This window comes from Lygodium microphyllum, chromosome 5 (genome assembly GCF_053477565.2).
Source record: "Lygodium microphyllum isolate KBCC chromosome 5, Lygodium_microphyllum_v1.1.10, whole genome shotgun sequence".
NCBI lineage: Eukaryota > Viridiplantae > Streptophyta > Polypodiopsida > Schizaeales > Lygodiaceae > Lygodium > Lygodium microphyllum.
In genome coordinates, this window is record NC_141139.1 from 21,213,457 (window position 1) to 21,235,569 (window position 22,113).

Here is a 22,113-nt window from a genome sequence, read left to right on the forward strand (position 1 = left end):
TCATCAATCTTCCACCCCCAACTGATTACAAGGGTGTTTAGTGCTTCTTAGGATATACAGGGTATTATCAATAGTTCGTGTTGAACTATGCATCAATTGCTGGACCTTTATACAAGCTGTTTATCATATTCGAATGGACCAAGGAATGCCAATGCGCGTATGAGGAGCTGAAAAAGGCTCTAACCACAACACCGATTCTATGAGCCTCGGATTGGACACTCACATTTCACGTACACATCGATGCTTCGAAATTCACTGTAGGAGCTGTGTTGTTTCAACCTGGTGAACACAACCTGGATTACCCGGTGAGCTTTGCTAGCACACAACTCACTGAGACCGAAATGAATTACTCAACAACGGAGAGAGAGGGCTTGGCCATGGTGTTCACTGTAAAGAAATTTTGACATTATCTTTTGGCTACGCCTTTTACTTTCTTTGTTGACCATCAAGCCTTGTTGTATCTTGTTAACAAACCATGAGATATAGGACGCATTGCTAGATAGCTTCTTCCGCTTTTGGAGTTTGACTTCTCAGTGGTGGTGCATAAAGGAAAGCAACATTACATGATTGACCATCTATCTCATGTCCCCACGAGAGAAGCGACTGGACAAGGCATTATGGATGAGTTACAAGATGCACATCTATTCCGCTTATCCAACGAAGAAGATTTTTTTAAAGCTGACTTGATGTCGTATTGGGCAGACGACATAGTTCAAGTGCTTCAACACAGACTATCGGAATGATCAATAGAAAAAGCCAGACTTAGGCGGCTCATCCTGAAGATCCAACCATATCAATTGATAGCATGCCAACTTTACAGGTTGAGGCAAGACGGGTTGCTGCGCAGATGCATATGTGAGCATGAGATGCATGACATACTGATAAAGGAACACAGTGGAATCGCAAGAGGACATTTTAGTGGAGATGCGATAGCCTGCAAGGTGCTGCAATCCCAGCTATGGTGGCCTACCCTCTTCCGAGATGCGACACGATTTGTGAAGCATTGTGATGAGTTTCAACGGGCTAAAGTTTCGATTCATAAGGATCACATGGAGTGAACCCCAATTATCGCACGACAACCCTTCGAGAAATGGGGGATTGACTTCATCGGACCCATTAGCCCTGCGGCACAGTATTCACAAGCCAAATACATCATTGTAGCCACTGACTATCTCACAAAATGGGCAGAAGCATGAGCCATGAGAAAGAATAATTCTAGGACTACTGCTAAGTTCCTATGGGAGCAAATGATCTCATGATTCGGCTGCCCCATCGGACTAGTTAGTGACTAAGGCACACACTTCATCAACAAAGTGATGGCTTGTCTCCTCTCCTCCTTTCTAAGCTTCCATTGGAAATCATCGCCTTATTACCCTCAGGCAAACAGTGAAAGCCGAATCCACAAATAAAATCTTAGTAAACGTCCTGACCAAAGTCATCTCTGCTTCACGCAGTGATTGGGATAACAAGTTAATGGCGGCCTTGTGGGCCTACTGCACGGCTTACAAAATGGCCATAGGACAGACCCCCTTCAGACTGACATATGGTATAGAGGCAATCCTTACCTTGGAATTCTTCGTACCAAGCCTCATGATAGCCCTTCAAGAGAGATGGGAAGGGAAGGAGGCATGGACAGAACGCTTGATTAAACTCTAACGCTTATTTGAAACTCGGCTTCTAGCCACCCATGAGATAATATGCGAGAAGGCAAGATGCAAACGCTAGTTTGACAAGCATGTCAAGCAGTGCAACTTCAAACAGGGTGACTTAGTACTACTGAACTCAGTCAAAGGACATAAGCAAAAACTGAAGTTTCGAGGGCTAGGACCTTTTAAGGTTCAAACCATCAGCCAAACTGGCAAAGTAGAACTTGAAACCATAGAGGGAGAGGGCATAGGCTTCTTCAATGGCAGCCGCATAAAGAAGTATTTCCCTCCCATGCACTCGTTGCATGAGCCTCCAATGCTAGCACCCCCTGTCCACGTACGAGTAACCACTATCACTGAAATGGATAGTGAGGATGAGGAAGCAGTAGAACCAGCTTACCTAAGCATGACGGTTACTGCTAAGCACACATGCACCATCCATGCATTGATCAATGAGGGAGCTGATTTTAATGTCTTGACCCATTACCATTGGACCCAAATGGGCAAGCCGCAATTGCAGCCCGCTAATGCTAAGCTCAACCCTTATGGAGGCCAACCCTACGCACTTTTAGAAAAGTGCAAGGTTGCAATTTCTATCGAGTCTGAAAGCATGCCGATAATCTTCTATGTGTTTCCCAACACTAAAGATGCAGGCACAAAGTCATTGTTAGGACGAACCTTTAAGAAGCAAGCTCGTTGCAATGTCGACTATGAGTTGCAGTGCATCCACCTAGCCATGGGTAATGTCTGTATAGTCACAACTTTCAGTAAGGGCAATGTAGCTCCTTCCAAGTCCGCACAGCCACACCGATAGAGAAACCCACCGTCAAGACTAAGGAGGGGGGTTGTGGCTCATCACAACTCGCCAAGCCTCCATGCCAACAACCCGCCAAACCCAATGCGAAAGCCCATGACCCTCAATTCAAATGGGTACCTAAGCAGCAAGCACCACCACCGAGGAACAAAAACCCACGACCTCGCAAGGCTAATGGCCCACACTCAAAAGCTAGGAGGCCAAGAAGAACCTATAAAAAAAGACGCACAGTCAAGTCACGATGGGTTCCCAAAATATTGTTGCAAGCGTAGAGCTACTATGAGGGTAATCCCTAGATTTAGCTACCTAAATCCAAATCAACCCAAAATCCTGCTCAGACACCACCCTCACGCTTGACCACACAAAACAATAGGCCAGAGACACTCAAACCACAAGAGAATTAGGCCGCTAAGTCCATAAAACCTCCAAAGCCTAGCTCAACAGGGCCTGAACCATTCTATCACCCAAAAATGCAGCCCGCTATTGACCAACCGTCCTCACATGCATCTAGTAGCACATCAACCGCAATTCCAACTCAACCTATTGAACATGAATCCAAGCTACAACCTACGGATCAAACCATGCTGCGACCAATAGACTGAACTCTCTAGTTCGGTCAATCCCCAACCACCCACTGGGCTCAGGCCCTCTTATGAACGGCAATCAATTCCAACCTTGGATGCGAATTTAGTTGAAAATACTGGGGACAACTTGGTTGCTTGCCTCTGATGCTTGGACGCTACTTTCATGACATTGGCTAAAAGCTATGATCAACTAGATCTAGGACTCTTGGAAGAACCTATAGTGACAGAAGTACGAACACTCCCTTGCTCTTGGGAGGAGTCAGAATTCGTATTCATTAAAGCTTCGAAAGTAGCTACGTAGTAAATTGCAACCAAGATATCCAAGAAACAAGTAGTCAAACAACGTCTCATCACATCCTATAGCAAGACCACGATCATGGCCACAAACCAAGAAATTGAGAAATTGCAACGACTTGCTGACAACAATTCCCCGTTCTTGTGGAAATGGTACACTCTATGATTGCAATGGGAGCTAGAGGGATGCCAAATAATGACCAATGCTAAACAATGAAGCACAATCAAAGCATCTGAACATGACCCAACCTATGTCACTCCAACTTCATATAGGGTGTTCACTACTCTCCGTAATCGACCCATGGAAGTCCACATTAAAGAACACCCTTATTTAGATCGCATCCTCACTAAGGAGGAGTTGCACGTTGCTAGCCGAGTGGCCTTTGGTGACTTCTTACTTGATGTCCTCACTTACATTACACATGTGGACATCCGCCCTTTCGATATGGATGGCTATGCTCAGTTAGAATATAATCCGAGTTTCTATGCCTGGCTCATGCAAAAGTAAAACACTAAGATTGTGCACTAAAGGCCCTTCATCCTCTAACCCTTTCATCCTAGGAAGGATTCTTTTCATTACAAAGGGGGAAGGGGTAAGGGGTAAGGGGTAAGGTGAATCAAACCAAACACATAAGCAAAACAATAAAGGAAAATCACACATTGCAATGAAACAACTTGTGATTTAGAAAAAGGTCAATAAAAGTTAAAATCAATAGACTATTGGGAGGAAAAAGTCTACCTTGTGCACTCAAGCATTTCAATTCAACAACTATGTAGTCGTTTTCTGTCCCTTGTAATTATTTTGAAAACCACTAATGGTGAATATGGTTTCATGACAGGCACCCATCATGCCAGGTCAAGGCTAGCAAATTATATTTTTCAGAGCAAGAATTAGCAAAATATGGACTTTCAGTGGAAACATGAGCCTTCAACCAGTTCAAGTTCTGGCATATCTTCAACCTAGAAGATGTGGTCATTGAAGAGCGGGCCATGAGGTAGATCAACGAACAATGCAATCTGTAGAAATACGTGGAAGTAGTAAGCCAGGGGGTGGACTATTTCCACTGTACGGAGTTCTTGAGGACCTTCCGCAGGAACCGCCGCACCGTAACTATGCATGAGGGAGAGGGAACTCATCAACCAAAAAGAGATGTATATGCTTTGCTAGGAATGGACAAAGTAAAAGTCCACACCAATGAGGGCATCAGCTTGGCAGATATCCCTAACCCTGAAATCCAACTCCAAGCCAAAATGGTGCACACCTTGTTTTCTAGTAAAAAAAACAACACCATCATGAGCCGCATGAATGTTCCCCTACTAGAGAGCGTCGCGGCAAGGTTGCTGGATGAGGTCAACCTCAATCGTTTTGTGAGGAAGACCATTTAGTCATTGGCAAAAGCCTTGGCTACGGGAGGACAGACTGGAGGAGGGGAATCTCCCACCACCAAAGCTAAAAGAAAAGCCTCATCTTCAAAGGCCACAACCATTGGATTCGGGAGGGGAGAGTCCTCACCACAATCATCAGGGAAGCTTTGGGAAAAGGCAGGAAGAAGGAGGAGAAGGGGTGGATGAAACACCAAGCAGGTCACCACCTCACCAAGAATAGGAGGCACAATCCAGTGAAAGGACACTGAGTGAGGAAGAAGAAGTCAGGGAACAACAAGAGCAAACTAGCCAAGGAAAGACTAGGAAGACGAAGAAGAAAATTCCACAATGACAGTAGGAAGAGGAGAGGAGGAAACAAGAAAAAGTAGATTTGCAAAAGGCCCGTAGAGAGTCCAAAAAGGCTGAGGAGGAAAGAAAGCGAAAGCAGGAAGAGGAGGAGGAGGAGTTGAGAAAAAAGGAGAAGGAAAACATAGCCCTCGCTATGTGCAGATCCATTGAGCAGCAGCCCAAGCACAACAAGCCAGAACCTGTGAGCCGAATCAGATTTGAAGAGCCAAGCTCAAGCACGCAGGTGCCAAAATTCATGCCACCTGCAGTGCAAGAAGGTAAGGGAAAAGCCCCAATCACCCCCATTCCCACTCTCTTGAAGCCCGCCATCACCACCGCCATCTCCACTCCCAGCTCTATGACCTAGGTCGACGCCAGCAACCTAATGGCTTGGGTCCAATACTTTGTGAATAAAGAAATGGGCCAAGGAGCAGGAGGAGAAACCCCCCTTCTAGGCACCAAAAGTTGCATTCTAGTTGGAGAGAACACGCCAAGTGGCCATGGCCCAAAGGGAAGTCAATGAGCTAAAAGAGCTGCTATGAGCTAAGTAGGAGACAGAAGGTGAATGGTAGGTGTGCTTGAACGAAGAAATCGAGGCCACAAGATGCCTACGCCAGCACAACGAAGAAATTGTGGCACTCTACGAAGATCTACAAGATAAAATGGAGAAAATCACTAAAGTCACAGAAGAGCTAGAGGAGCTAAGGGAGGAAAGAGCTTGCAGGTATGAAAGAGAGGTGGAGAGACTAACCCAAGAGGCTACCTCGGCATAGGAATAGTAACAAAAGCTAAGGGCAGAAATGGAAGATCAAGAACAAAGGCTGATAGTGCTAGCCCAAAGGCAGGGGGAAAGCCTCGAAGATATGAACAAGAGGGTGGAAGAATGGGCCAAGCAGAACAAAAAAAGGGTCAAATCCTTGGCATGCCTCCTCGCTCAGGCAAAAAAAGAAAAGATACTTGCTGAAAGTAGAGCGGAGGCTGCCCAAGTGAGCTTCCACACCCAACAACACGCCTTCCTAGAAACTCTACTGGACATCACCTAGGTAGAGGAGGGAGAGTCCACAAAGGCAATGAAAAAGAAACAGGGAATGGCTCGTAGGGCACTTAAGGCTGGGGACTACAGATGCCACCACAACCTAGTGGAGTTGGCCCAAGCTTGGAAGAACAACACCATTCCCTCCTATTGGTAGGCCTAACCTCATAGGAAGTGGATGGACTCGGGTTCCTCGAAGAGGTTCGAGTAGCAAGAGCCAAGTCGGCAGAGGGAGATGGATGTGAACTTTGAAATGGGACCACATGAAGAAGAGCTTGTCCTGTAAAATATTACACAGCGCAGCGAACAGAATCTGAGAAAGAGATAGAGAGTACACAGCAGATAAGAGGAGAATCAGTAAATTCTTTAACTCCAAACAACTGATACAAAGATGGCTCTGTCCACCCGTGCGCTTCCACTGTGTGAAGCTTAGATGGCGATCTAGACAGAAGATAGGTGAAGAGCTTAAGGCTAGCTGGAACAACAACTCTGACTGGGTGAAAGATGAGTGTGAGATGGCTGCGAAGGGGTTTAGCTTTTATAGCCCGCGAAGGTCGTTAGGTCGGCCTGCTGACCGACCTACCATATGAGCCTCCACTAGTCGGCCAGGGAATATTCCAGGGAATATTCCCTTTACCATCGGGCCGGGGCGCTGCCCCCGGACCCCCGCTAGGGGGGTCGCTGGCCCCCCTGGGACCCCCCAGCCAGGGGCCGCTTCCGCGGCCCCCGGACCCCACAATAGGGGCCCCTTTTAACTCCCTTACACCGCAACTCGATGCAATGCGCCTCGAGTTGCTACCAGCTTAACCACTCCATCTAACCCAAAGATTAGACCCACAACAGTCACCTTTTTGCCATCCGGTCACATAGACCTCATCTGATATACAAGTCAAGACTCAACCAATGTTCGGGCTCACATTTGGCTTCTCCTCATAATGGGGGCCTTACAACTTTGAGCACCATGGATCATTGGTAGCACCTAATGAGGGTGGGGCATTGATCATATCTAACAACCACCTCCTTCTGTGAGGCCTGAAGAGCAGCAACATGTAGACATCTCCGCAGAAAGAAAGGCGGCACTGAGAGAAAGAAGGAAAGAAATGGTGGAGGAGACAAGGAGAAAATGGAATGCCAGGGGAGTGAGGGCACCATAGGCACCTATCCCACCATGTGCGGACAACATCCCAGCAAGCTTCCATGCCGACCTCGTAATCTGGGAGAGGCAAGAAATGGCCAGGAGCCCCTTCGACCTTAATTTCCAATTCCCTGCCACCTTGCGTAGGGTGTTACCCATCAAGGTGGTGGAGGAGGTAATTAACATCAGAGACAAGCTTAGGAAGAAATGGCTAGAGGAGAGAGCGTAGAACCCCACATTATGGGCCACTGAAGAGGCCGAATGTTGGCAGAAAAAACTTTTTGAAGTGCCACGGTCTATTTCGGGCTACGAATGCCAACCTACATGGAGAAGAAGGGTTTGCAACACCAACCTGGGCACTTGGATGGCCTTTTGCAATAGTCAACCCTTCGAGCGGAATGACCCAACCTTTATGCCCTACCCTCAAAGGGTGGGAGTGGATTTTGACTCTAGTGTCCATGGCCGCTACGACTTTCTTGTAATCTATAACCCTCATTGTACTACATATGAAGATGCCCTCGTCTTCATGTCAGAGAACTTGTATGATACCCTAATCTAGTTCACTAACGAATTCTCTTCATGCCCTTACCTCACCTTTATTACTACATGTAATTACCTTAGACTGCTTAGGATACTCCTTAGGCAAGACCCCACCCCACAGGAGTGCGGCCTCCCAATACTCCATTTTGATCCTAATGCTATAGATAGCTGCGTAGTGGCTCGACTAATGACGTGAGTTGCTCTATTGCCTTTATTTTGCTTAGCTCTTCTAAAGGACATGAATGATAGCCACTTTACCCACTGCAATCATCCATTCCTCTCCATCACTACCCTTCAAGCCTACCTAAACCTCAAGGGGTATCTTCAAAGCAGCCGATTCCTTAATAAATCTATTAAGCCCCCGTCTCCATCCCATTCAGATGACAAAGACTAACTTCTGTCATGACTATGAATGTGAGTTATAATTAATTTTAAAAAAAGCACACATACAAAAAAGAAGAAAATAAAAGAAAAGAAGAGAGAAAAAAAAAGAGAGAACACACTGCAAGCTGCACATCGATCACAATCATTGCACCTAGGGGTTCTCAAATCAGGTGCGTCTAGTGGCCCGGGTGGCCGGCTCCATCCCTAACCCCCTAGTCTCATTTTGATCCCTCACTTCATGCTTAGGGAACATCAAGGACAGGACACACCTAGGGACATAACACTCGCCTATGGTGACCTGTCACCCTAAGCTACATGCATTGCACCTTCCCTATGCACAAACTGGGTCCGCAAGTGTGGGACACATCGAGGGCTTGTGGATCCATCTCCCAGTCCCCCAAACACCGGCACCACGCACTTCACGGTAAGGCAGACACACCCCCAGGTGGTGTACCTTCTTTTCCTTCTAGGTACAAACAAGGGCTCCAACCACCAACTCTAGAGACCCCATCATCTACGCAATGCACTCCCCATATTATACGACATTTTACCATGTAGACACAACAAAGCAAGAAATGGATGCAACAGCCCCATACAAAAAGTGAATGAAAAAGCTCATTTGGAACAATGCAAAAGAAGGCAACTTCGGAGGGCCACGAGATGGATCCATCTAACACCTTATTCACTTTTAAAGATGGATTTGCCCATGAACCTCTTTCCCCCTCGGGATCCATCCAACACCACTGTCAATTTCAAGTCCATAAATCTCTCTAGCACCACGGATCATATCCAACGCAAGGACCTTTCAGTCCCATAAATCCCTCCAATGGGTCCATAAATCCCTCCAGCACCAGTGATCATATCAAATGCAAGGATTTTTCAGTTCCATAAATCCCTTCAACAGGTCTATAAATCCCTCCAACCCCAAGGGTCCTATCCAACGCAAGGACCTTTTAGTTCCATAAATCCCTCTAACAAGTCCATAAATCCCTCTAGTACCAGGGATCATATCCAATGCAAGACCCTTTCCATTCCATACATCCCTCCAATAGGTCCATAAATCCCTCCAACACCAGGTTTCATTCCCAACTCAAGCATCTTCTAGTTCCATAAATCCCTCCAACCCACCCCCAACACGGCTTGTATACACACTCAAAAAGTCACATGGCTACCCTAGCAGCACCATCCAACTCACCACCCAGCAAGTGCCATGGGACTGACACTCAACTAGGAGGGGGTAATGTTAACCCTCAAATGAACAAGGTGGAAAATCTAGAAAATATAAAGCAAAAGACAAGGCCAAGGCAAAAGCGGAATGGAGAATGAAGGCATGCCAAGAAAAATCAGGAAACACAAAAGTGTGAAAAAGTCCTAAATCAAGGAGAGGCGCACAAGAAAAATCACAAGTAAATACTTTTATAAAAGACCACAAGGTGCACCATGATTTATTTTAAGAGCATCGGGCTCTGACCCATGCAAATTGTAAATGTAGATGGGCGATAGGAAGAAAGCTAGGAAGATAGGAGAAGAATGGAAAAAAGGGCCTAGGCTATGGCTGGCCATGTAAAAAGGGGATGACCACCCAAAGGGGATTTAGGGCTTTGTATATAAAGTTCAAAAAGTAAATGAGAGCTCATTCTTTGGTGTGCGGTGACAAGAGACTTACCTTCTTCTCTTCTTCCCTTCTCTTTGCTTGCTTGTGTGTGCTTGAGGGAGGAGTGAGTGTGAGGGAGTGAGTGTGTGAGGGTGAGGGATCAAGGAGGTCAAGCTCTCCACCATCTCCTCTCTTTTTCTTCTCTCCCCTTCTCTTCTCTTCTCTCATCTCGTGCGTGGCTATGGAGGATGGAGCTTGGAGGTGGAGGCTTGAGGATGCTTGAGCTTGCATCAAGAATCATGGAGCTTTTGGAGTGCTTGAGAGAGAAAGCAACTCAATCGGGCATCAAGGAGAGAGGGATGATGCATCGGCTATGTGAGAGGTAGCCATTAGTGCTCGGTTGAACAATAAGTGGTCCGTGGGTCTTGGCAGTTCTCACCTCTACACTTGATCTTTTTGGATTAGGAAAGTTGCGGGAAATGTGGCCTTTTTCTCCACACCTATAGCATTCAACTTTAGACCTTTGACCATCACTACTAGACTATTATTCTCTATAACTTTGGGATGCAAACCTTCTAGGGCCAAAGTTAGACCTAAAATCCATAGATTTTGGCCCAATATCCTAGGTTATCATCTTTGATTCCAACATATTAAATCTTGCTTCTTCTTCTTGATTTCTCATTTTTTATATCTCCTTTAGGGAGACAAATTCCTCTATGTACTTCTTTCTTAGAAAGTAGGAATAGAAGGGAATTGGAATTGTTGGTTTTTGGGTATATTCAGTAGCTACATGTCCTGCTTGGCAGCATTTCCTACACTAAGTATTGGATCTAAGGGCATCTCTTTTTACTCCTACAATGTTTGAGATGCTGGCAGTATTCACTTTCAGGGTCTGCAACTATTATGGTATTATATCCATTAGCTCCTTCTTGATATTAGCAACCAATTTTGACAAGTAATCCTTCAAGATTTTTTCTCCTCCTAATGCACTTGTAGTCAGGTTCTAGGGTGTCTCTATGATCGTTGCATAAACAACATGGGTTGATGCACATGGGGCTATGTTTTGATTCTAATTCAGAGATCCTTTTGAACAAGCTATATTGTTGATTCCAGCTAGTAGGGTTCCATTGTTATTGTTGTGGAACTGTTTGAGCTCATTGCTATTATGGTTGAGCCATCATTAGAGGCATTGTATGTGGCCATCGTTGGATTGGGGTACCATATTGAGGCATTGTTGGCACCTATGGGTAAGGATAGAGTATAGTCCCATGAACTAGATTAAGTTGATACATCACTCCTAACATTAAGGGAGGTAGGGCTCCTCTTTCTTGATAAATCGAGCCTCTACTTCATCGTACAGTCTAGCATCTTCCGCTAGAACTTGCAAATTTGCTAGTCTTCTCAACTCCACAAAATTTTGGACCATCTCTTCGATATAGACTCCCTTCTGAATTCCTTCATGTAGGAGCATCTCTTCAATATAGACTCCATGAAGGGGATGCAATTTGGCAGTGGAGAAGGAGAAGAGGAAGATGAGGGAGAGAAGAGCACACACAATGTAGGTGCTGTCCAACTGAACTGACAGCCTTATTGCACTATCATATTATATATGAATAAAGAATGGGCGGTCACAGTATACACGGGTAGGCCCAGAGGCCTTTTACCCCAACAACCTCCCACTAAAAGGTCAATGTGGCTAGGGAGTGAAAACAAAGAAAAGAAAAGAAAAGAAAAAAAAGACAAGGTGAGGAATCATAATATCTCACCCAATGCCCAATTGGAAAGTGAGTTGTGCAAGAAGTATCGGGAACGTCTGCAGAAGAAGAGTCAAGCATCCCCAAGTCCATGACATCCAGGAGATAAGCGATCCCACAGCTCCATACAACGGAGCAATCCAAGAATGCTTCTCATGAAGCAAGCACAACTCATCAATGCATGGCTGTAAAGCATCAGAGTCGTGCATAGCATCTGTGTGGCGCATATAAGACAGCGGAGAGCAGTCAAACTATCTAGAGTCAATCACTGAAAGAGGGCCAACATCCCGGACACTCGTCCAACGGGGTCTCAAGACTACATGTGGTCTCAGCGAAGCGGAAGACTAACATATGGCTGGCTGCCTAGCTTGCAAAACTACAAGAAAATGGCTCTCATGAGCTTGCAAGGGGTCTAGCAACTGACCACCAACATCTTGACCCTGACTGCTATGCATAGCTACGTCATCTGGGCCAATAAGTGCCTCATTTTCAGCATAAATAGCTTGTTGTAATGGCACTGTAGCTGTTGTAAAATCAGCCATAAAGTGTACTGAATGCTCATCAAGAGGGCTAAGAGCTGTCTATGTCTCATAGAAGATAGCGTGACGGCTGCGTATGACCTGCTAGGCATCCAAATCCCGTAATCTGTAGGCCTTAAAGTCACCATCTCCATAACCAAGGAGGATACATCTACGTGACATAGGCTCATGTGGCATACGTAGTACAGATGCTTGGCAGCCAAACATCCTCAAGTAATCATAGGAGGGCTGCATGCCACTCCATGCCTCATGGGGTGTAATACCATCCAAGGTCAAGCACGATGTCCTGTTAACCAAATAGACTGCTGTCATAAGGGCCTCAGCCCAAAAGCCATAAGACAACCTAGCTGTGGTAAGCATAGAAGCAACCTTTGCCTATAAGGTTAGACATATGCCATGAGCAATCCCATAATACCGTGGGCACAAGAAATCAATGCCATATTGCTGAAAAGAGGTTTGAAATTTTAGAGAGAGAGCATGACTCTCATAATCCATCTGCAAGCACCTAGGCCTGTTACCAGGAGAATCCATAAACCTGTCAAGCATAACTGCAGCATCCTCAATCTGCACCAAGGAAAAAGCTCAAACACGATGGGTAGCATGATCAACAAAGGTCACAAAGTACGATGCTCCACCAAGTGACTGGGAAGGCATAGGTCCATATATTGCACAATTGACAAGATCTAGAGGAGCATGCCTCATATGATCGCCATAAGCCAAGGGGGCTCTGCAAGGACCAAGAGTACAATCAGGGCAAGTATCAAGATCTGTAAGTGACATAGGAGGCAGCAATGAGTCTGAACAAGACAAGATCTCCATCTCTTTGTGGTGCATATGGTCTAGGTGATAATGCCATAACAATGCATGTGGTATCCGGATAACTGCAACCATAGAATCTCCCACATGAGAGACATGCACTGGGTAATGAGAACCAACTTGAGAACCTCTGGCCAAAACCAAGCAACCATGACAGATCTTCCATGACCTATCCTAAAGAGAAATAGAGTAACCTGCATCATGCAACTGACTGACAGAAATCAGGCTCTTACTGAGCATGGGAACATGTAGAACATCCCTGAGCATAAGAGAAGTCCCATCAGGCAAAGCTAGGTGTATGTTCCCTATACCAACAATAGCATAAGTCTGATCAAGGCCCAGATCAATACATCCATCAACCTCCCTATAAGAAGAGAACCATGCTCTATGAGGGGTAACATGACAAGATGCCATAGAGTCGAAAAGCCAATCAAAGGCATGGGCCTGATCATTGAGCAAGTAAGCTGTAGGGAAACTAGATGACAGGAGGACATGCTCAACTGCATCATCATGGATAACTGTATGTACCTCACCACTAGAAAGAGTGGTAATACCTCCTGCATCGCTGACTCTCTGCTCATGTCGAGTCTGTCTCTGTCTCTGCTACTCTCTAATCTGTCTAAAGCATTTTCTTTGAACATGCCCAAGCTTCCCACAATGGAAGCAAACAACATCTGGAGTAGAAGAACCTGTAGAAGATGACAAGGAATCCAAGTCATCATGAATAGGGCTATCCATAGCATCCACGGAGCTCAAGCAATCAAGGGCTGTCCCAACATAGGGAACCTGCTCATAAAGACAATCATGTTTCTTTTTTGCTTAGCTTTTTGTATTCTCAAACAAGTTTGGAGATGCTCCAATGATTGTCTCTTTATTGACTCATTCATTGGAGAGTTGGCTCCATCCAACTTTTTAGCGCTCCAACAGAAGAGAAGAAAGAGCTTTTTCCTTACTCTAGTCTCCGAAAGACTCTCTTACCAACATTTCTTCAAATTTTTCTTTCTCACAGTTTTCAAATTTAGTCTTCATGCCATTATTGTAGAGGGGGAGGAAATTGGTTATGAAGTTGTCAAAACTCATATGCCTTAGAATATCTATTGTGTTATTATTCTGATAATACCAACTTATGAGGATTTCAATAGTATATCTTGTAAAGAAAACACAATCCACCAATATCCAATGAGTTGCTAGTTGAATATATAGGAGATTATCAGTATACCAAGTATCCCATGTGTCCTATTATTGTGTATCCACAAATAGATTACAACTCTTCTCCTTATTCTTATGAGCTTCCATTGACCAAGACTCCTAAAGCTTCTCCCATTTTATGTTGTTTGGAAAATTCTCAATGAAGGCCAAGTCCCCCACTACTTACCATTTTCCTTGCTTTTGTTCTTTCAGTTTTGCTCCAGATAGTTGTGATAAATAGAACACATCAGAATCAAATAATCACCATTAGAACACATCAAAACATAGTAAACCAAACTAAAACCTCAAAGAGCTACAAAAGACATTCAAACCACACCAAACTCATGTGAACCACTCACAACATACATTAAACCCATAAAATCATGCATCTAACAAGAAGCTAGCTCCAAATGAACAACAAAAACTAGCTAAAAATCTAATCAAGTTAACACTCAACAAAGATTAAGAACTTCATCCTTACATCATGGTTGAAAGTACTCACAAGTTTGAAGCTTTATGATATTAAAACAAGGTAAGCATCATTGCTTTGAATACATTAGGGTCTATGATTTCTAGCCAAGGTGTCTTGACAGCCACATATACTTAATAGTACTACTCTTAGCATCTATCTTTTGCTCCAAGGGTGAGGTTATTGTAAAATTCATATGATCTTTTTTGTTAAGTCAACTAGAGATAGCACTTATACTATATGACCTTATCTCCATGTAGTCTTGATCATCTATTTATTAACTATACAAGCTATGCCTAGGGGTTTTACAATGTTTTATATTCACTATCATCCACCATGATAGTGTTGAATAACACATAATTTGGTTTCTACTCTTGAAAGTATGACGTTTTCTTGTAAAAAATTGGTTTGCATCTAGATTTTTGAAAAGCACTCTCTTCTATATCATTGTCTTGTGCAATTAACCCTTTCTTACATTGAGACTAGGATGGAAATCAACTCTTTAATGAATTGATTACCTTTTTTCTCTAGTAGCAAGTCCATATGAATACATCAAATTGTGATAAGTAGCAATTCAAAAATTTCGGAGTATCTCGCTTGTGACCAACAAATAAACTAGCACCCATATTTACAAATTTTAGCTCATACGAGTATTGTGGAATCAATACTACATACCTCTTGTTGACTAATGTAAGTAGCAAACCATTAACATCCAAGATAATGGATGTCAAGTCTCAAATAGAGGACTATTTAGATCCTCTCAAGGTTGATAAACCCTACCATTTTACTCTCTCTGATACCCACTTCCATCAATTGAACTAGCATTGGCAACCATGCCAACCATACATCCAGTAGAAGTAGTTGAACCCTTGAGCCTTCACTCCACGTGAGTCCTTGCCATTTTAGCCATAGTAGTCTTGACTATTTCAACCATAGAGTCCGGTCACAATTATAGTTTCCACCTCATTTTTCCCATCCATTTTAGCCACACTTCCTCAACATGACTATCCTATATTTTAGGCATTTCATTTCCCCCCATGCATTTTAGCCACTTTCTCAACATGACTATCCTATGTTCTATGTTCTTAATTTTCCCCATCTATTTCAAACACTTCATCAACATGACTATCCTCTCTTGCTTTGAATAATCTAATGGCCCAAGCTTCAACCACCTTGAGAAAAGCATCCATGTTGAGCATATCCAAGCTATAAACTAGCTCTTTACAAGCTTAAGAATGCATGACAAATGTGTGTCCCTTTAACATAGGCTAAAAATTCACAATTTTCCATTCCTCAAATAAGATATGTTGTTACAAATCCAAAATGGTTCAAGGCTTGAAAAGAAGACTTTAGTAGTCTTGGTAATAAGAAATATTTGTCTACATAGGCTTTCAGACTCTAGTGATTGTAGCACCTTTTCTTGCAGTCTTTTCTGACATCTTTGATGTTATAGTGACCTCCATTGGAACATCTTCATTAACCTTTGAAGTTGGTTATGCACTTGCAACCTCTCAATCCACAACTTTCTCATCCTTTTTTCCACCATCTCCAATATGAAAAGAGTTGTAATGATGAGGAGTGAAGTTTGCATAATATGCCTTAAGGAAAAAATAAAGTCAATTACTATGTGCGATCTTTCGTTTTCTTTCCTTATGCATTAGGCTCCTTTGTCATACTATCTATTGATGGCTCTTGGGAGTTTTCAATATTTTTCTTCTTTTGTGTAGACTCAGGTTCTATAGTCATAATAAATAGTAAGAAAGAAAAATCACCAATTAGTAGTAGTAGTAGTAGTTGCTAATCTCCCCAAGATAGCTAGTTTGATACTATCATATACTAGCTTAGGATTAGTATTTATCAGTAGTTACAAGTCTACTAGTTTGGGATTGGTAGCTACTAGTGTGGGATTGGTAGCTACTAATCTACTAGCTTAGGATGCGTACATAATGGTTTGGGACTTGTAGCTACTACTAGTTTTTGAGTGTAGGATAGGGATGATAGCTAATGGACAAGGACTGATTTTAGACTAGAAAAGACTAGTCCTAGCTATAATAGATACCACTTCCAGATTAGTACACTAGTAGCTACTAGTCCTAGACATAGCTACCACTCCTAGATTGGTATCCTATCGATCTAGACGGAGAGCTACTAGTCTTAGGGGTAGCTATTGGTAGCTACAAGTATGGGACTAGTATCTATTGGCAGCTATAAGTATATTGATTTGGGACTACTACCTACTACTAGTCTAGATTGGTAGCTGCCAATCTACTAGCATGGGAAGGGTATCTAGTAGTCTGGGACTAATAACCATTCATAAGTATGGGGCTAGTATCAAGTTTGGTTAGCTAGTAGACAATTCATTAGTGTAGAACTAGTGGCAAGGGTGGTAACTACCAGTTAATCAATGTAGGATTAGTGGAAAGGATGGTAGCTAGTTGATAGCTACTAATTCTAGACTAGAAAAAACCAGTCCTAGCTATGGTAGCTACTATTCCTAGACTAGTACACAAGTAGCTACTAATCCTAGACTAATAGCTACTGGTTTTAGACTGGTAGTTACCCAACCAAACATAGCTATCAGTCTTGGTGGTAGCTATGAGTCCCAAGGTGAGAATTACCAGTCCCACTAGTAGCCACTTGTCTCAAAGTGGTAGCATGGTACCTACCACAATAGCTACCATTCTGGTAGTTGTAGCTACTGATAGCTACTAGTCTGGGAGTGGTAGCTATGGTGCCTACTAATTTGGGATTGGTAGCTATCAATATGGGATTCATAGCTACCACTCTATCAGCTTGGAAATGATAGCTACCACTAGGACTCATAGCTCAGATTGGTGTGTTGGCAGATAGCTACCAATTCTAGACTCATTAATACTAGTCTAGCTATGGTACCTACCAATTCCTAATTGGTATTATATTGGTAGCTACCAGTCCTAGTGGTAAAAATCAAGATGGGATGAGTAGCTACTAGCATGGGACTAGTAGAGCTACCAACTAGCTAGTCTACCAATTTGGAAGTGGTAGACTAATAGCTACTAGGCCAAGGAGCCCCCTAGAGTGGTAGCTACTAGGTTAAGAGTAGGTAGCTACCAACGAGTGCAATTATTTAGCAAATCTTTAATTTGGAGTTTTTGTATGTTGTTTTGGAGTTTTCTAGAAGTACTATTGATACTTTAGAGTTTTTGTACTATAATTTGGAGAATACTAGTATATTTATCCATATTATGTATGAAATCCTTGTTGTATTGAAGTGTTTGACTCGACCTACTATGTTTAAATATAGGCATATAGGTACTTTGGGATCATTTATTTATGAAAATGACTTTTTGTATTGAGTTGTTTGACTCACCCTACTATCAATTAAGATGATGTTCAACAATAAAACAATAAAAAAGAGAGTGCTTGAATCCCAAGGCCTTGAGATGCTTTTTACACCAAAAAGAAAATTCATATTATCAATAAATACATTTGTCAATAGCACTAATCTTTGATGTTCTACTTGGGGGGAAGGGGGGCTTTGGCCTGCCACATGTACCAAGCACTAGTTGTTGAAGTAACCCTCAAGACATACAAAAGTGGTGCATTTCATCACATGTTCTTCCAAAATCTAGTGCTTGTTTCTGACCACCCCTGTAGAGGGCACAACCCACCTTAGAACACTCAAATCTAATTGAATCTAAGAGGAAGCTTTGAGTGGCTAGGTAGTTGTATGGTTCCACTTCTCTCTAGCCTCTCAGTGATACATGGGAACAAGAATGTCTCCTCGATAAAACAGTCTAATGGTAAAATCTATGATAAAGAAAGAAGCCATTTCAAATATTAATATATCACAACTCTAAATTATTAATTAACATTTCAAGAAAAGGATGCATTAAGCATTACTTCCTCTCGAGCAGTTGGATGCTTGTAATTGCCATTGTACATCAACTGTAACGTGCCCATCTATTGGCTATCCAAGCATGTTTTAGTGGTCCATCGAGAAACGAATCTAAGCATGGCCACCCGGCACTCCCAGGGAATGTTCTTAGGTTTGTCGCCTAGGGTTTCCCGAGTCCGCCTAGCAACGGAACGTTTACAGTCAAACCCACTAGGATCGACCTGAAATCTGGGTTCCTAGGGCCAAGGTCTCCTAACAGCATTCTAACATCGGGTTTTGGACATCCTACTTTATGCAGAGATACCCAATCCGAAGTAGATCCATACTGCACTTGGTTCAAAGAAAATGGGAAACAAGAGGGATGCACTGCTCAACCTCTCTACCCATAGGGCATAGTCCCATTCCAGTCCCCTAAAATGGCATGAATCGGGTTCTAACTTTAACAATACCTAAATTTGAATGGCAATAAATCCTTGTGAGAAGCCTCCTAGTTCTCTGGGACCACCCTACCAGTTGGGGATTTCGCCACCCGCTTCCCATGATGGCTTTAGATTTCTAATTAGGTCCTACCACATTTATGTGCGACATTTAAAATCAGCTTCATTAATTAAGCCTTTTAGGGAATAGGGTTCATTTGCGTAATTTACAGTACAAACACAAAAACAAAATAAGCAATCCTTTTGACAAACAAGTTCCTTAACTTATCTTCAAGTTAATCCTTGTTTCTTGCCCATATAGGAGAATTATGTATTCCTTCGGTCCAATAGAAGTACCCGGTCCAAATCACATGGCACCATAATTTCCATCCTTTATCTAGAAAAGGATCTTTCAATGCCCCAGACGTCAGTCTACAACTGCGTTCTGGACTCCGCAAGGGGTGTCTAGAGCTCCACTGACCTCGAGCGATCTGGGAGTGAGACACACTTTATGTGGTTGGCCTTTTCACCACTCGACCTTCGGTCCGTGAATCGAGCAGTGCCCTCTCGGGGTAATCTACGGTGCGATCTTGGAGATGATCCACCCGTGCAAAATACCCTTCCTTAATTAATCCAATTAAGAATCAAGCATAATCAAGGCAATCAACCCTAATATCATCTTCTAGAAAAACATTCATTTATTCCCATGGCAACTTGTCATTACAGACCCCTGCCATGCACTTGGAATAATCATCCAAACCACAATAAAAAAATCAGTTGATTGTAAAAGCATTTAGCATGTTTTTTGATTAACCAATAAAACAATGGTATTATTTTCCAAGCATTGCAAGAATAGACGCAATAATATTTCCATTGCACATTTGCTCTCCCCCTTGGGATCAAAGAGTTAAATTTACTTAACATTCCCGTCTTTCGGCTAAGGCATATGCTAAAGGTTCAAATACTATACACGACATAAGTTCTATCATTCCAATGCGAATTAATCAATCTAATAAGAGCATTTATGCCTCTTCTCTAAGTGACATTTATCTTTTAGCCTTTCCCTACTATGCATCATTTTATCTTGGATTTATCTTTCTTTCTCCTAAGGCAAGGATTTGTGTGTCATTGATGTAAGGTTCACATAATCTCTCCCATGAATGTATCGTCTATGTGCATTTGCAAACCTTAAACAATATTGTCCTAGGTAAACATTAATCGAAGACTCATCGATGCTCAATACTTTAGAGTCCCATATGCTGCTTATGCTATGCATGGATTCATCGCATAGCAACTAGGTGCAATTTAACTACCCTTGATACAAGCACTTCACAAACTTCATCTTTGAATATTTGAGATGTGATTTATCATTTTCAATGGCTTATTCTAGCATGAAAAAATACGGATCCTAACGTATCTCCTGCGAGAATCAAAGCAAGCATCTATCAATTTGGAAATATATTACTTACAACTAGAACTGTAGTTGGATTGACAGTGATGCCTTCGCTCGAAGCTTCATTGCTAGTTGTAGGATTTCCATCCGCACGCGACATTCTTCACTTGGAGGCCATCGTTCACAAGTAGACTCAAGAGATTAAGAAGAAGGAATAGATTTGAGATGGGAGAGCGTAAGAGAAGATGGCTAAGTCGAGGATCGCGATAGAGGGAATTGAGCTAACTCTCTCCCTTGTAGCCTCTCGGGATAACTCTTCTCTCTCTCTCTCTCTCTCTCTCTCTCTCTCTCTCTCTCAAGCTCTCTCTCACAATCTCTTGGAGGGGTATCCTTCTCTCTATCTCTCTCTCGTAGCGTCTCTAGGTCTCCTTATGCTCCCTTGTGCCTGCCCATGCCTCATATTTATAATGAATTAGAGAAGAGGGGATGTGACTGAGAACAAGAGTTCTTGGTGGAGGGACTCTTGGAAAACTCAGTGATTTGATGCTTAACTCATACATTTGATGGTTCCATTGGCTCCAAAATGGGGGTAAAACCCCAAGACACTCCAAGACATTTGGTTGGAAAGCTTTCAGACCACTCCTTCTTTCTCTCCCTGTTCGAAGTGTTGTCTACTACCTGTAGACTGGTATCGTGGCGCGTGCGGTTTTGCCAATCTCTCTCTTTATTTTTTCCTTTTTATAATGTATCCAAAACTAACTAAAAAATCACTTGTCTTTTCTTTGAAATGACATCTAGTTCTATCTTTTTAGGATAATATCTAAAATATCTAGAATATGCTAGTTTTGCCCAAAATCTAATATTTTTGGACCATCCATACTATACATATTAACACTAGTGATTAGTATGGCGCATAACTCTCATTCATGTTGTAACTTCCGTGAAGGGTGGCTATGGTCCTTGTTAATCCAAGAAAAATATCGGATTTACGACTCTCGATTTTTTAAGTAAAATATTTTAATTAAATAACAATTATTAGTTATTAATGTTAGTTAGTTTTTACCTTAGTTAGTCTTTAGTTAGTAACCTTACAAATTTATTAATTGATTAACTAACTTTCAAATTGACCAACTAACTTTTAATTGCATGGAAATATTATATCCTCCTCCCCTTAGAGAAATCGAGATGTCCTCATCTCAAGAGAAACCAGGGGTATCATTTTGGAAGTTGTGGATTATGGGCCCACCACACTTTTGCTGTGCTACTCTAATGAAACAACAACCTATTGTATTTGATATATCCAAGTATTGATTACAAGAGAAAATTTATTGTAGTTATATCTCATGAATATCTTCTAGGTTTTTCCTAAGTATCGGATAATTTCTTGGTAGGTTCTAGATTACTTGAGCTTGTACAACTTCATTTCTTATAAGCCCAAGTTCTCTTTGAGTTCTGTTGGGACAATTGACGTAGTTATGTCCAATGTTGTGGCACTCAAAACATCGGTGTTTAGGGTGCTTTGGACATTCCCTTTTGAAATGACCTAACTCCCTGCAATAGAAACAACGTGGAGCTTTATCACTTGCGGTCACGAGGTTCTTGGTTGTCCTTGGCAAGAGTTTCTTCTTTAGACCAAGTTGTCCTAGGATCCTTTTAGCAGATCGAAGTGGTCCTTTATCTCATAAACTATGTTCCCAGATTGTCCCTTTTTTAGTTCGGGACTGAGCTCCATGGACAATCGGCTTTGCTTGTAAAACTAAAGAATAGTTCCAAGCTTCGACATTCTGGTAAGACCCAATCTATATTAGTTGAGAAGGAACGACTAAAGAAAAATTCATTGCAAGTTATAACTGTCATACCTTGCCAGAGTATCTCTAATCATTTACAAGTTCTAGGCTCAAAATAGATGCAACTCATGTTACTC